Source organism: Halichoerus grypus, chromosome 4 (assembly GCF_964656455.1).
Source record: "Halichoerus grypus chromosome 4, mHalGry1.hap1.1, whole genome shotgun sequence".
NCBI lineage: Eukaryota > Metazoa > Chordata > Mammalia > Carnivora > Phocidae > Halichoerus > Halichoerus grypus.
Genome location: NC_135715.1, coordinates 109,995,596 through 110,009,797, shown reverse-complemented (window position 1 = coordinate 110,009,797; position 14,202 = coordinate 109,995,596). Strand labels below are relative to the sequence as shown.

Here is a 14,202-nt window from a genome sequence, read left to right as displayed (position 1 = left end):
TATCATACCTTAGAGTCTTACTTCCTTATACTCTTCTCCTGTGTACCTAGTCTTACATTATTGTAATAATAATATACTTATAATTTTGTACTTTAAGAAGTTTTAGTTTTATTCTTAATATTATTGAAGATCCTTGTTTTTGTAAAAATAGAGTACTCAGTTGTCTTTCGGATGAATCCATATTTTCATATTCTGGGTTTGCTTTGTAGTTTTTACCAAGTTCCTATATTATAATTCAGAAACATTGTTGTGTTCTTTTTTCTATGGTTTTCTTCACCCTTGTGTCCATTCAAGCCTGGACTTTCCTTAGCTAGGCACAGTCAGATCCGCGGATGCCCCCTGCCTGCAGGCTTCGTCTTGCACAGTACCTGAGCCATTCCCACCTGGGTCACGGATACATTCTTAGCCTCAGATCCACTGATTAATGGGACTTGGAATTAGGTTTATCTATCCTGACATTGGATTCATGTGCACAGCTGTTTAGGCTCCTACTTTCTGTTAGTTGACCCTCCACCCCGCGGGTCTCTCTACTGCCAGTGGCCATAGGATCAACCCCAGGCCCTCACTTTCCTGCTTTCCCATCATCTCCCCTCTTTTTTTAATTGCCAGTTTTAGCTGGCATGGTCAAGTTTCTTGTCCGTAGTTTCTCTCTTCCCCTGGATGATTCCCCTTCATCCTGTAGGCCCCTTCTGGGCCTTTGTTACCCTTTTCTTAGCTCCTGCCAATTTTTATCCCTTGCATATTCCTAGTCAGACTTGGCATCTGACACTTGTACAAGATTTTGCAGGGTCACCTCCTGACTTTTGAATGGGACTTCTTGGAATCCTTCCTCATCTTCTTTATTCAGTGCATTCAGCCTATGTCTTGCCCAAGTTATGCCCTTTGGACTTAGTTCCTTTGACTGGCTCACTGTCTTTGATGGCAGGTGCTATAGGTGGCTCTGCTTCTTTGGTGGATACTCTGTTCTGGGACCAGGCCTCTACCTGTCTCTATTATTTTTCCTTGTGGCTTTTTTTTTTTTGCAGAGACCCGAGACTCCCCAGGACAATGTCAGCATGGTTTCTTCCAAAGACAAATTACAATAGAGTAAAAGGAAAATTGTAATGCATGTGGTTACTTTTTAAAAAATTTATTCACTGATTTTTGTTAAATTTTTTAAATCCTTTTTACAACTGAACTATTTATCACTTGAAGCGAAAGGAACGCCTGTCTATGTCACGTCCAGACGTCTTTGTACTGTGTAGGCTGTAGATGCACTGCATGTTGTGTCTAGTTTAACATGACTGTAACACATGAAATAAAAGAGTCCATCAATACAGACTAAATTAAAATTGGAGTTGCATAAATAGAGTCTATGGTGAGCTGTTTTTGAGTTGCCTCATTTATTCTACTTATTGATGAATTTTCATAACTTACTCCTTGAATAAATTATCCAAGAATCAGCCTGTGATTTTCTTTATATATTACTTCATATTTGTATAAAGGTACTGCCATAATAAAATCTTATAATGATTACTGTTTTTACTACTTGGTTGGGCTGGATGTTTTTTATAATGATTACTGTTTTTACTATCCAATTGGACTGAATTTTTCATTTACAATTTATATAAAAATGGAACAACAGTGCGAGTCTGCTGTTAAAGGGGGCTCAATAATTCATTTTTTCAACTCTAGGATTATTCAGATCCTTTCCTTCTTTGTCATACATGTTATCAGTAACGTGATTAGAATATACAACTGCTTTCCTCTAAGATATCAAATTTGGGCATTCACTTCTTTAATTTCAACCTCCTGACGTTATGCCATTCTTATTCTCACTGACTTACATGTGTGATCATGTGGCATGGCCAGTTACAAGATGCAGCAAGTGGAGAGGTTCTGTGACAGTTATTGGAACAAGAAAACTGCAGGCATTAAATGTGCCATTTTCATGGTATCACCAGTTGAGATGTCCAAGTGATCTGATGATATGGGTCATAATTGAAGAAAATTGTTGACCATGGAGAAATCCGTGAAAGAATTAATGAGAGATCTCAGCTACTGGAAGAACATGGCAAGGGAAAGTCTGGTTAAAAATCAAGTCTAGGCAGGCTAGTAGTTGATTTTAACTTGATTTGTTCAGACCAGCTGTTACCTATCACTTCTTCCACACCAACCTCAGAGGTCCCAAATTATATCACCCTTATGACCAATTTAAAGGATTTCCAGCATTTTCTCTGCATTGCACGGGTTTGTCTCAGGGGCAGCTATATAATATATGTGCAGAGGAAGAGCTATGAAGAGAAGGAAGAGAGTTCAAGTTAGGTGAAGTTCTAGATCCCCTATTCCTGGTTTACTCAATAGTGTTTTTATGCATTTTACATATTTGAATTTTGTGTAAGAATTTCTTTGAGGAAAGTCATTGCTTTAAGAAAGTTTGAGAATTAACCCATCCATCTTCTGCAGATACTGAGAGCCTGTTTAGTGCTGTCTCCTCTTTAGCTGTTGATGAGCAGGTGCAATGAGTACCTGTTGAGTGCCAGGCCCTGTAGCACTGTCCTAGACGTCCTAGTCATCTGTTGGGCTAGTGAATAATCACTGCTCTGAGATCTTAGTTTTTCCCTGTGGTTCTGCACACAACTCCCTTATTTTTTATCTTCACATTTTTGGATGACCTTATTTATAATTTTTTTTAAAGATTTTATTTATTTATTTGCCAGAGAGAGAGAGAGCACAGGCAGGGGAAGCAGCAGGCAGAGGGAGAAGCAGACTCCCCGCTGAGCAGGGAGCCCGATGCGGGGCTCGATCCCAGGACCCCGGGACCATGACCTGAGCCGAAGGCAGATGCTTAACCGACAGAGCCACCCAGGCGCCCCATATAATTTCAAAATAACTTCTATATGAAAGACTTCAAAATCTGTATCTCCAGCCAAACTTTGCCATGTCATACCTGTGTGAGGCTTAGGGGGTGATCCTGGCTGAACCTCACTTTTCTTATTTGTACAGCTGATGCCATTACCTTCCCAACCCTCATGGGATTAAAAAAAGAGAGAAAGAGAAAGAGGGGAGACTGAAAGTATGAATTTATTGACTACACAGGTATAAAGAATAGAATTGTTTTTATTGCTGTAATCGGCATCCTCAAGACTATTTTATAACTTTTTATTGAAGGGCTTGCTTGTTTCTTTGGAACCTGATACCCCACACTGAAGATTTACTGATCAATACTCAGTCGTTCCTTGTCCTCACATCAGACACCGCCCTTGATTTTACAGTTTTATCAATGGCACAATTGTTCCAGCAGTCCCTGTATCTCAAAATCTCACAAGCACCTTTTAATCCTTTCTCCTCCTTTTAAGTCTTACCGTTATCACATTTTTTCAGGCCTTTGCTGCAATCCAGACATGCTGCATGTCTGGATTATTTTAATAATCTCATAACTAGTCCCCCTGTCTTCAGTCTTTACTACTTCTGCTGTGTCTTCTGCTGTGGCGGTTTTGTTGAATCATTTTTGCTTTTTGTTTACCTTCTCCCAAAAAGCATAGCCTCCTTGCCTATGAAACTTGAGTCTCCTACTGCCTGTACATTGCATTTAAGACTTGTCTTCCTTGTCTTCAAGGTGCTCTACCATATATATGTAATCTACATTTGTGGCTCTTCCTTTTACAACTCCTCCTTTATGAGCCACCTCTTCAGCTGAACTCTTTGTTCTCCAAAGGGATGTTGACCGCTTTTACTTCTGGATCTTTCTACAGGTTCCTCTGTCTGTCTGAAATGTCTTCACTTTGTTGAAAAACCACTGTATAGTACTAAGTAATTGTGTAAAATAGTTACCTCATTCTTAAGCTTAACTTGATTATTGTGTATCTATTTCTTTGTGAACTATATTTTGAAAGAGCCTCAGCTCCAGGATCAAAAAGTCCTTAGTGGCAGTAATACAGTTTCATCTTATAGGTTATGTCCTGCCATGTTTTGCCTGCGAGAAGGAAAACTGGCTTTCAGCTGGCTTTAATCTTGAAAATATAGGGCACCATTTTAATACTCCCTCTTTTCTTGATAAGATGCAGAAATACGTAGTAAGAGAATTATTTCAGCTGTTGGTATTTATTATTCATGTTGAAATATAGTTGAATGAAAGTACCTTTTAATAAGAAACTAACATTTTATAGAAAAAGTAAATTTACTCATTCCTGGAAAAATTGTCTTGCCTGTTCTTGCTTTTGATTAATCTTCAGGGGGACATTTTTTTTTGTTTGTAATTTGCATATCCCTATTTTAAGGAATTAGACTCTGTATCAAGTTTTTTGGTATTATTACAAGTCAGCCAATCCTTTACTACTTTAATGTTGTCGACCATTCACTCTTAATTGTTTTTTTAAATGCCAGAAAATAAAAAGCAAAACCCCACCCTATATCAATGTAACTTTATGGTTAAGATTGTACATTCACAAAAGTCCAGAAATTCAAAGTTTTATAGTTCCCCAAAGAATCCTAATTCAGTCACATTGCATAAACTGATATTAAGGCTGAAATGTATCATCATTACAGTAATGCAGAATACTCATATATGCATGAGGACACAGTTATGGTTGCTGAGGGAACCATAATTTTGGATTTTCTGAGTTTTTTTGCACATACAATTTCAACCATAATGTTAAGTTAATGCAGTTTTTTTTCATTGACTCTGAAGTAATATATTTGTTGCTATGTTTATCTTAAAAATAAATTTTCATTGACTCTGTTTTTTTCTTCTATATATCTATAAACCTGTGCTTATAGAGATCCGATGTCCCTACAAAGAGAACTACCTAAGGAATATTTCTATATAAAAATAGTTTTTCGCCTCATGTATACTCATATTCTTTCTGCCTTTCTCACACACACATACACACACAGCCTCACACACTTATGTTACATTCTGGCACATTATAGAAGCAGGTAGCATATCCACTACCTGCTGTTGAAAGTGTTGACGATACTGAATTATTTATTCTATCTTCTACACTCTCCAAAATCGTTTTGGGTACTTTGACACATTTTGGTCTCTTCCATATGGATACTTCATGGTGGCAGAGTTGCCAGATGCTCAGGTTTTGTGACAGCCTTAGTTTTTCAAGGACTGTTGGAATATTCTTGGGAGAATCTCGCCTTGTTACTGAATCCTATGGAGTGGCAAAATACTAACATTTCTTTGAAAGTGTTTTTTTTAAGACAAGGAATTATTACAAAAAAGTTATTAGAATGTCCCGTCTGAGTGTATTTAGCTTTGAGCACTTAGTAAGGGAGCAGTTTGTCATGAAATTCATGTGTAATGAGTTGGCATCTCTAATAATGAGTAATAATAGCAGTATGTATAAATTTGGGGATTAAAACAAAGTTATTTAAGATATCAAATGTTAACTCTCCTATAACTTCAGCCCTTTGCTTATATCTCAGTTGCCAAAATACAAAGATGAAGAACAGGATGTCAAGTCTATCTTATCTTATTATCCTCTATCTATCTATGAAATATATATGTATTTCAAATCTATATTTCATATATATGAAATACGCTAAATATTTGCTTAATTGAATAGAATGCAGATATTTATAGTCCCAGATATTTGCTTTTCCTCTTTAATATTAATAGAAACCTTTCCAATCCCTGCCCTTCACACATAGTGAACTAGAAATTTTCTTCATCTTTTAAGGTCCATCTCAACCATTATCTCCTTTAAAGCCTTTCTGGCTCTCCTGGGCCAGTCTGAGTTTACTCTCTTGCTTCTCTTGTGGCATTTTGTGTATTTTCTGACATTCCCAGACCACGACTATATACAAATACAAAAGGGAAGAAAGGAAAGGACCGACTCAGAAGGGATGCATCCATTATGTGCTATGTGCAAATGTCTAATATGGCGGAAGGAGGCTTGGATGGCTTTTAGGTGACCTATGGTGTGTGACTCTCGGACATAGGCAATGGAAAATTCAAATAACATTGAGCCTCAGATATCTGTAAGGAGGCTGTAATGCATATTTACACCCATGTTCAAGTATTTCTCTCTGTATTGTGTGGAGAGAAAGGGAGGAACATGGTCAAAGACAGTTTTTCTGTTTGTTTTTTTTTCCCCCTCAGTGAGTGGGCTTTTTCCCCCCATTAAATGGAGAATATTTTATTCCCAACATCAAACTTGAAGCTGCTCCCAACATTGGAATTAGGAGGCAGGCTCACGAGCCACACCCCTGACTGGCTTCCTTTCTGTCACTGACTCTATACTACTTCCAGCTTTGCCTCTGACTGGCTAACCCAGAGCAGGTAACCTCATGTCATGCTCCTCAGTCACCTAGTAAGCAAGTGTGGCCTGAGGCATTTTATGAGCTGTCATAAAATGGTGAGTCCCACATATAGTATAGTTTATCAAGGGTGAGACCAAGAAAACTGTATCTTACAAAGTTACTGTGCCATGTAGGTTATGTTGAATGACATCAAGACTTCATTTTTAGATCATCTTAACAATATTGTTTATATAGTATTTTGTACTTTTCACCTGTTTTTCCCTCCTGTACCTATGTATGTATTAGTTACTTAAAAAAAAAAAAAAAAAAAAAGAGGGCAGTCATTTAAGTTGTGATCAAGGGAAGCATGTGAAGAAAATGTTTTTATTTGTGAAACTTAGACAGCCATGTAGATTTTTAAATTTTCATTTTACTCTATTAAAATAGGAAGTGTTAGTTTTTAAAAAGCTAGCTTTCAAATGGTTTCCCCTTGGTGATATAGACTAGAAAGCACATTCGTAGAATTTTTACATTGTTGGCTTGATGAGAAAGAGACACAGTGTTAATAAATCAATGTTTATAAAAAAATCTCATCTTTTAAAAAAAAGGTATGAAAGAGCGGGACACAGTCTCGGGACTCACACCTTCAGATTCTTTTTCTACTGCAGATGTACAATATTATTTAATATTTCACTGTCCCAGATAGTTTTTGAGTGCCTACTGTGGACAGTATATTTTACTGGCTTTGACTTTTGTAATTAGTTATCTAGTGATACCCTTATAATTAAAGTGATGTGTAAAATAGCAAAACATTGGGGCTACTAACTAAATTATTTGTGGGGAGGTATTTCTTCAGATGGCATATTAAGCACCAAATTCAGGGAAGATTTCAAAGAACTGTCTTGGACTTGCCAAAACAAACATAGGAGAAATAATCAAAACACAGGGATAATCTCTATGAGCAGCATAACAACAAAATGTCACAAATCAAATGATAGAACAGCTCAATAGACTACAGGATTCTGGGAAGCAAATTTAAAACAAATACTCATAAGCACCAAAAAATTTAGGTCTTATGACCGATTATAGAAAGACTGAACATTTAGGAGACACTTTATTTTGTGCTTGTTAATTTTAGCAGTAGATGTGACTCAGTAAAAATAGCAAGTTACCATATTTTTCCTTGTTAGCTTATTCGTTATTTGGGCACAAAATACCTTACTTTCCATGGTTGTCAGGGGCACTTTACTTGATATACCAGGAGGCAGTTACTATTATTGTTGTTGTTGTTATGATTGCTTTAACTATTCCTGTGTCATAATGTTCAAGCCTAAAGGATGATGATATCTAAAAGCCACTCTGTGTTTGTCTATAGTTTGTTCCTCAGGCTTGTGCCTGAACTGAGCTTTATGTATCTATTTGAGCAGTAATCTTCCTGGCTTGACTGGTCACTGTGTCCTTAAATGTGTGTAATCTTAGACAACATAGGTAGTGTTGGGTTAGAGTAATGATAGGACCTATATCCATTGCCTTGGGTCTCTGGTCTTCCAACTTTATAATATTTAGAAATGAACTCCAGGGACTCAGGAGTGGCATGAACTAAAGGGCAAAGAACATTCCAATATAAAATGATGTGCTGCTGTTAAGGAATAGTCTACGATAGATTAATCATGAGGTGAATTATAAATATTTCACATACTAATTATATTAGTTTATGGAGATAAAACACCATATGAAGTGTTCCCAGCACACTCAGCTAGTTAGATGTGCTTTGCATGTTAATTGACTTAGTTCTTCAAGGCTGATGATCATGAATCCCTGAAGATGACAGAAATCATCATCATGATATTGTACATTCCTGATCTTTGTACCAGGTTGACACCTACCTTCCCCCAAGAGTTCCTTTTCTTTGGATCGTATCATGAGTCCTTGATATATTAGGATGATGAAGCAGAGAACAGTGCCTGAGATATTATTAGGGACCCTAAAAAAAGTAATGGGTTCAGTCAAAAATGACACCAAATAATGCATCCTATACTTGTGTGCTCAAGGTAGAAGGTAAGTTCTTTCTTTTGGGGACATGAGATACTTCCCAACTTGTTTTTAATGGTAGGAGTAAATATCATATTGAACACTTGACTATATGTAGAGAATCAACCAGTTTTATTTTCTCAGTGTCACTGAGGTTATGAATGACTGACTCATTCATTCATTCACTTATTTGAAAACATTTATTGAGCATCTGAGATAGGATAGTGAACAAGGAAGATACAGGGCATGTTTGAAGAGAACTTAAAATCCAGATTGGTATCTGTCATGTTAGGGAAACTATAGAATACTAAAGAAAAGAACAGTAGATCTAATTTTTCTCATCAAGGAATATATACTTTAATGGGAGAAAGCAAGATTACGTGAAATATTGGAGAAACATGTAAAGCAGATATGTAAAACTATGTAACAAACCAGGACCCACATTTTTAATGGACACATTTGGTGACCAGGCCCGTTAGTTCAATTAAATTTCCAATGCAATTTCTTCCATTAGTCTATTATCTGTTATCTTTAGTTACCTACTAGGCACTCCACTTATATACACATTTGTAGAAACTGTCCCTTCATTTCTTCTCTATTCGAACCACTGGTTTATTTTCTCCTTTTGTATTAAGGAAGGTTACCACTGCCCATCTGACTGCACAATCTAGAAACGGCCTTACCCTTAGCCTGTTCCTCCAGTAGCCAAGTCAATATTGCTGTTATCTTCATTGCTTTTAATATCAGCTGCTGCTTTCTAGCCCAGTGCCTGACCGTGTTCTTGTTATTTCAGTAGGCTGACTCCTTCGTGTGACTTGGGGTGGCCGCCTTGATTGTATGTCTCCAGGAGATCCTTCACTGATGGTCACTAGCTTTCCACTAGTTTGTCTAACTATGTAATCACTCAGTAAATGATGAATGAAGGGATGAAATAAAATTACTCAGGTTAGTACGGTTCTTCTTCATACCATTTATATTTTTACTTCTCAAACACAGATGATAATGAGAAGTACAATTAACAGGAACCATTGAATCACATTCTAATCTTAGACGACTCAAAATCAGTGTGGAATAATTGAAAAAAAATAGAGGCTTTGGGTCCAGATCAACTTGGGTTTGGAACTCCTCTCTGCCTCTTAGTAACTGCTGTTGCCTTAGCACAAAACCAAACCTCTCGTGCTTTAATTTCTTAATCAGTAAACTGAAAATAAGAAGATGCATCTCTTAGGATGATTAAATTAGACTATATATGTAGAAAAATAAAAACCCTTGCATTATTCATGGTTCCTTGTCTTCCTTTAGAATATGATCACATGGCTGTTGGACAGCCACGGCTTTAAACAAATTGATTTTATCTTTGGATATATATATAGAACAACCCCCCTTATTTTGAGAGTGGTAGTGATGGTGATACTTTGATTCCTCATCCTCTCATTTTACTACTATTTTTCTCAGCCAACAAGCATTCACCACTCAGTTAAGGATAATAAGAAGAAATAAAGCATTGTTAGTATAATTATAAGTGTACAGTGGATCCCCGTACTGCTAACAGATAAAGTGTGAACTTAGAAAACTTCTTATGCTATATTCAGGTGCTTCTAGGTCTGATGGAAGACCACCTTTCCAGTTTTATTTGATTACTTACTTTTTTTTTTAAACCCTCAACTTTAAGCAACCATCCCTCCTCTCTGACTGAATTCAAATAGCACTGATCATTCCAGACCAAGACCTCAGGACCCAGGACTCCCTTGGTACACTCAGTAAACTTGACCTTTCCTGGTCTTCCACTGCTCTTTGTTTTCTCTTCCTCCTCTGAACCGATCTTCTTTTAGTACCTCTCCCTTCATTTATAATCAGTCCTGCCCTGCTTTGTGACATTTCTTGTGCAGGACAGAGCTGTTACTTCCTTTTTTCTTGTTATTTAATGTTTCCTGTATTTATGGCTTATTTTACCAGTTATATTGTCAGCTTCTTTTGAACAGGGGTGTTATCTTGTACTTCTTAGTTTGTTGAGACTTAACAATATTTTGATTTGTAGACTAATTGATAGATTATCTAAAACAGATATATCTATAAATGTTCTGAGTGGTTCATATTCCCTTACGTCTTACAAGAATACTCTTAATAGATTCTGGTCCCAGAATACATCAAAAATGCTTAAGTATACACAGTAAAAATTGCAATTTATTTCTGATTTTTTTTTTCCCATTACTAGACACGCACTCCCTTCCTCTTTCTTCCTTTCTTGTTATCAGCATAATTACTGGGTGTCTTTTATGGATTAGACACAATACCAAGAATGAAAGGACTTGAGAGTTAGCTTGAATAACTTGAGACACCTAAATTTAAGTGGCTCCTTTAGCTAAAAAAGCTCATATATATATATATATATACACACACACACACATATATATACATATATATATATACACATATATATACACATGTGTATATATAATTTGTCTCCTTAGGCAGCTGTGAGGCAGGTGAGAGTGCTGATGACTGTGGAGTGGATATGTATTAAGAAACCCCTTGGAGTGGGCGCCTGGGTGGCTCAGTCGTTAAGCGTCTGCCTTCGGCTCAGGTCATGATCCCAGGGTCCCGGGATCGAGTCCCACATCGGGCTCCCTGCTCGGCAGGAAGCCTGCTTCTCCCTCTCCCACTCCCCCTGCTTGTGTTCCTGCTCTCGCTATGTCTCTCTCTGTCAAATAAATAAATAAAATCTTTAAAAAAAAAAAAAAAAAAAGAAACCCCTTGGAGATACTGTTCAGTGACATGTCCTATCTACAGACTTTGATTCCCTGCCTTCTGGACACGTGTTCTTTACACAGTATTCTCCTGGCCATAATGATAAACACAGGAAAGGAACATTACATGGTGGAGGAAAAAAGCAAAACTGATTACTTGATGCTACCCTATGGGACAGCCTTTGGGAAGCTGGGTACTCTATTTAACAGCCTGTAAATTACCCATCACGGGAACCTGGAAATTAAATGACTACATTTCCTTTTCCTTTAGATAAGACTTCCATCTTGTATTTTTAATTGTTTTAGCAAATGGAAACATTTTGTTATGCGTGTTCTTGAAGGTTTTTGAAAATCCATAGCATTTAAACGTGCAGTTGAAATGGTCTAATTAAGATGAAGTAGCTGACAACTAAAGCATAGTGTGTTAAAATGAATTTTGCATATCAGTGATTAATGAATATTAGAACTCTGTTATCATTCTACACAGGTTTTACAAATTAAAGAAATATATATTTAAGCCAAAGACTTTTGAAGGGTTTGGAAATAATTTTCATTTATGCATGTATGTGTTATTGAGCTCCTATTATATTAGAACATTATCACCACACTCTGGAAGTGACAAAGTGAAGGAAACGATAGTGCTCCTCTGTTTCATGTCTTACATCCGGTTCATCAGCAAACCCTGCCGTCGGCCCCTTCTCGTTGCCTCCAGCACTGCCATCTTGACCCAAGCTACCATCACTTCTTTTCTCTTCCCCTGACTGTTCTTCTGTCTTTTGAAAAGATTCCTTACAGTCTGTTTCCCATGCGGTAGTCAGCGTAAAGTTTTCTGCTACTAAAAAGCAATAAAACAGCTCATGAAATACATAAACAAATGTAATAGAAATATAAGAGGTTATACAAGAAAATTTTTAAACTTTATAGATAGATGAATATAAGAGTCATGAGCTGGTTGAAGATACTGTGACACATCACATCATGAAATCTGTTAAAAACCATATTTCAGAAATAATTTTTAACATAGTAAAATGGCATGTTAAGTATTAGAAGCAAAAGAAAAAAAAATCTATGTAGTAATGGCAATAATGTATATATACTACAAAGTGAAAAGAATAAAAGTGAATATACCCAATATGCATGTATAACTTTGTCATTTCCCTTCTTAAAAATCCTCAGTCTCTTTCCCATTGCTCTTACCATAATATCCAAAATTATTTTCATAATAAGAGCTTTTCTTCCAAAGGCTTCCAAACTTCCTTAGCCTCTTCTCTGTCCACTTTCTCATTGAACAAATTGCTTCAGCCTCCTTGCTCCTTATTCAGTCCCCCCACCTGCCAATTTTCTTTTTGCCTTAGCTACTTTATTTTCCATCTTATGTCCATCATTTAACATAGTGCCTTGCAAATAATGGATGTTCAACATATACTGACTAAATGAGCACCAGAATGAAAATAGTGGCTATTTCTTTTTTGGGGGTGGTTGCAGATGATACTCACTTAATTTATATTTTTTGTACTTAAAACATTTTCTGTTGTGAACATATGCTTTCTAATTATCAGGAGGAAAAAGAAATAATGCCATTCCAGAATTAGGTAGGTGAAATTCAGCAAGTCAGGAGGAACTTAGAAATTAGGTTATCACAAGCAGGTCAGGGGTCTAAGAAAATCAGTTCAGTGAGGAATTGCATTCAGGTATCATGGGTAAAGTGTTGGATTGAGGAAATCTGGTCCATTCACAGCTGTGCTTTCCCATACAGTACCCATTACTTTATAGCTATTTCATTTAAGCTTAAATGAATCAAGTTCAAGTCAGTTTAAAATTTAGTTCCTCCATTGCACTAGCTACATTTCAAGTGCTCCATAACCATATGTAGCTAGTTGCTGCTATATTGGATACTACATACAGGTATAAAACATTTCCATCATCACAGAAAACACCATATCACAGAAAGTATAGGATCTAGAATCCTAGAGATTCTATATCAAGGAACAAGAACCAAGATAAGCAGCAATGGAACAACAAAGACTTTGGTAATGAGGCTGAGCAACATGAATCTAGACAAGGAGTTTAAGTATTGAGCAAGGAGACACAACTGGAAGAATGGAATTTACTCTTTTGTCAAAGGCCTACTGAAGCCCTGCAAAGAATTATTTAAGAATTCAACCCAAACTAGGATCTGTGTTAAATTGTGTACTATATCTTTTTATGTGATAAAATTGCTAAATGGTTTTGTGGGGTAGAAGGGGCCATTGAAAAGATTTCATGGAGCGAGATTGAGATAACTTAGTTCATGAAGTATTATTACTAGATTGCATGGTGGTGGTTGGAATATTGAATGTCTGTTTACTGTTTCTCATTTCACTGCCCTTCCATACCCTTTAAGATAATAAAAGTATGCACTGTGATAATAGTGGTCCCATTCCTACAGTGCTTAGGTATATTTCAGCATCTCTTTTTATGTATTAAGAGAATAGAGTAAAAGCCAAATAACTAGTTTATTCAAACTGAGCCAGCAAGTATAAAATCTCTAATTTTGAATTTCATTATGTTGAATGATTTTGGATTCCTTAAGCAAATATGACTCAGATTGTAGATATAATGTGTATTGGAAACAGTTGAAACATGTGTATGGATACAACCCCCTATAGAACGGTGTTAATGTGGTTGGAGCACAGAGCATTTTGGTTAGACAATTATAATAGCAGCTTACTTAATACTTTTGGTGAGATGGTATAAGCTAATGATGTAGCCGTTAATGTGAATTTAGCAGACATTTTAAATATAGGTTTCTCTTACAGAGACAAAAGTTACAATTTAAAGCTCTTTGGTGGTCTAAAAACAGCTTAATTCTGTAGTAGCATGGGAATAAGTATTAATACAGCTTACACAGTGATTGTACTATGTCATGTTTGTGAAAGATTGCACAACCGCTTTCTCTGGTTTTTATGTTAATTTAAAAATATTAAACATAAAGCCTTATAACATCTTCATGCTGAGATAAACTGTTCAATTTAACTTGTGCTCAGGCAGCAGCTGTCAGGAATTATCTTGTTCCTAGTGGTTTTTGCTATCACCTTGTGCCCTTTCCTGTCAGAGACACAGTGTGGGATGATAAAGCTCACCTTGTTAGGATTTATTGCTTAAATAATACCTGACGCAAGAAGAACGTTGGAAGCCTAGGGGTTAGCTGCTG

The 14,202-nt window shown here is 36.6% G+C and overlaps 1 protein-coding gene across 10 annotated transcripts in view; it reads left to right on the top strand.

Annotated features, from left to right (window-relative positions):
* Positions 1 to 14,202, top strand: part of QTMAN (queuosine-tRNA mannosyltransferase) — a 386,232-nt gene that overhangs the window by 167,601 nt on the left and 204,429 nt on the right. The window contains exon 1 of one of the 10 annotated variants that reach the window (XM_078070754.1): positions 9,072 to 9,207. The exons of the other annotated variants lie outside the window; for them this stretch is intronic. The gene's annotated coding sequence lies outside the window, so the exon portion shown is untranslated. Of the gene's footprint in view, positions 1 to 9,071; positions 9,208 to 14,202 lie in introns of those variants that run through there. 10 annotated transcript variants of the gene reach the window in all.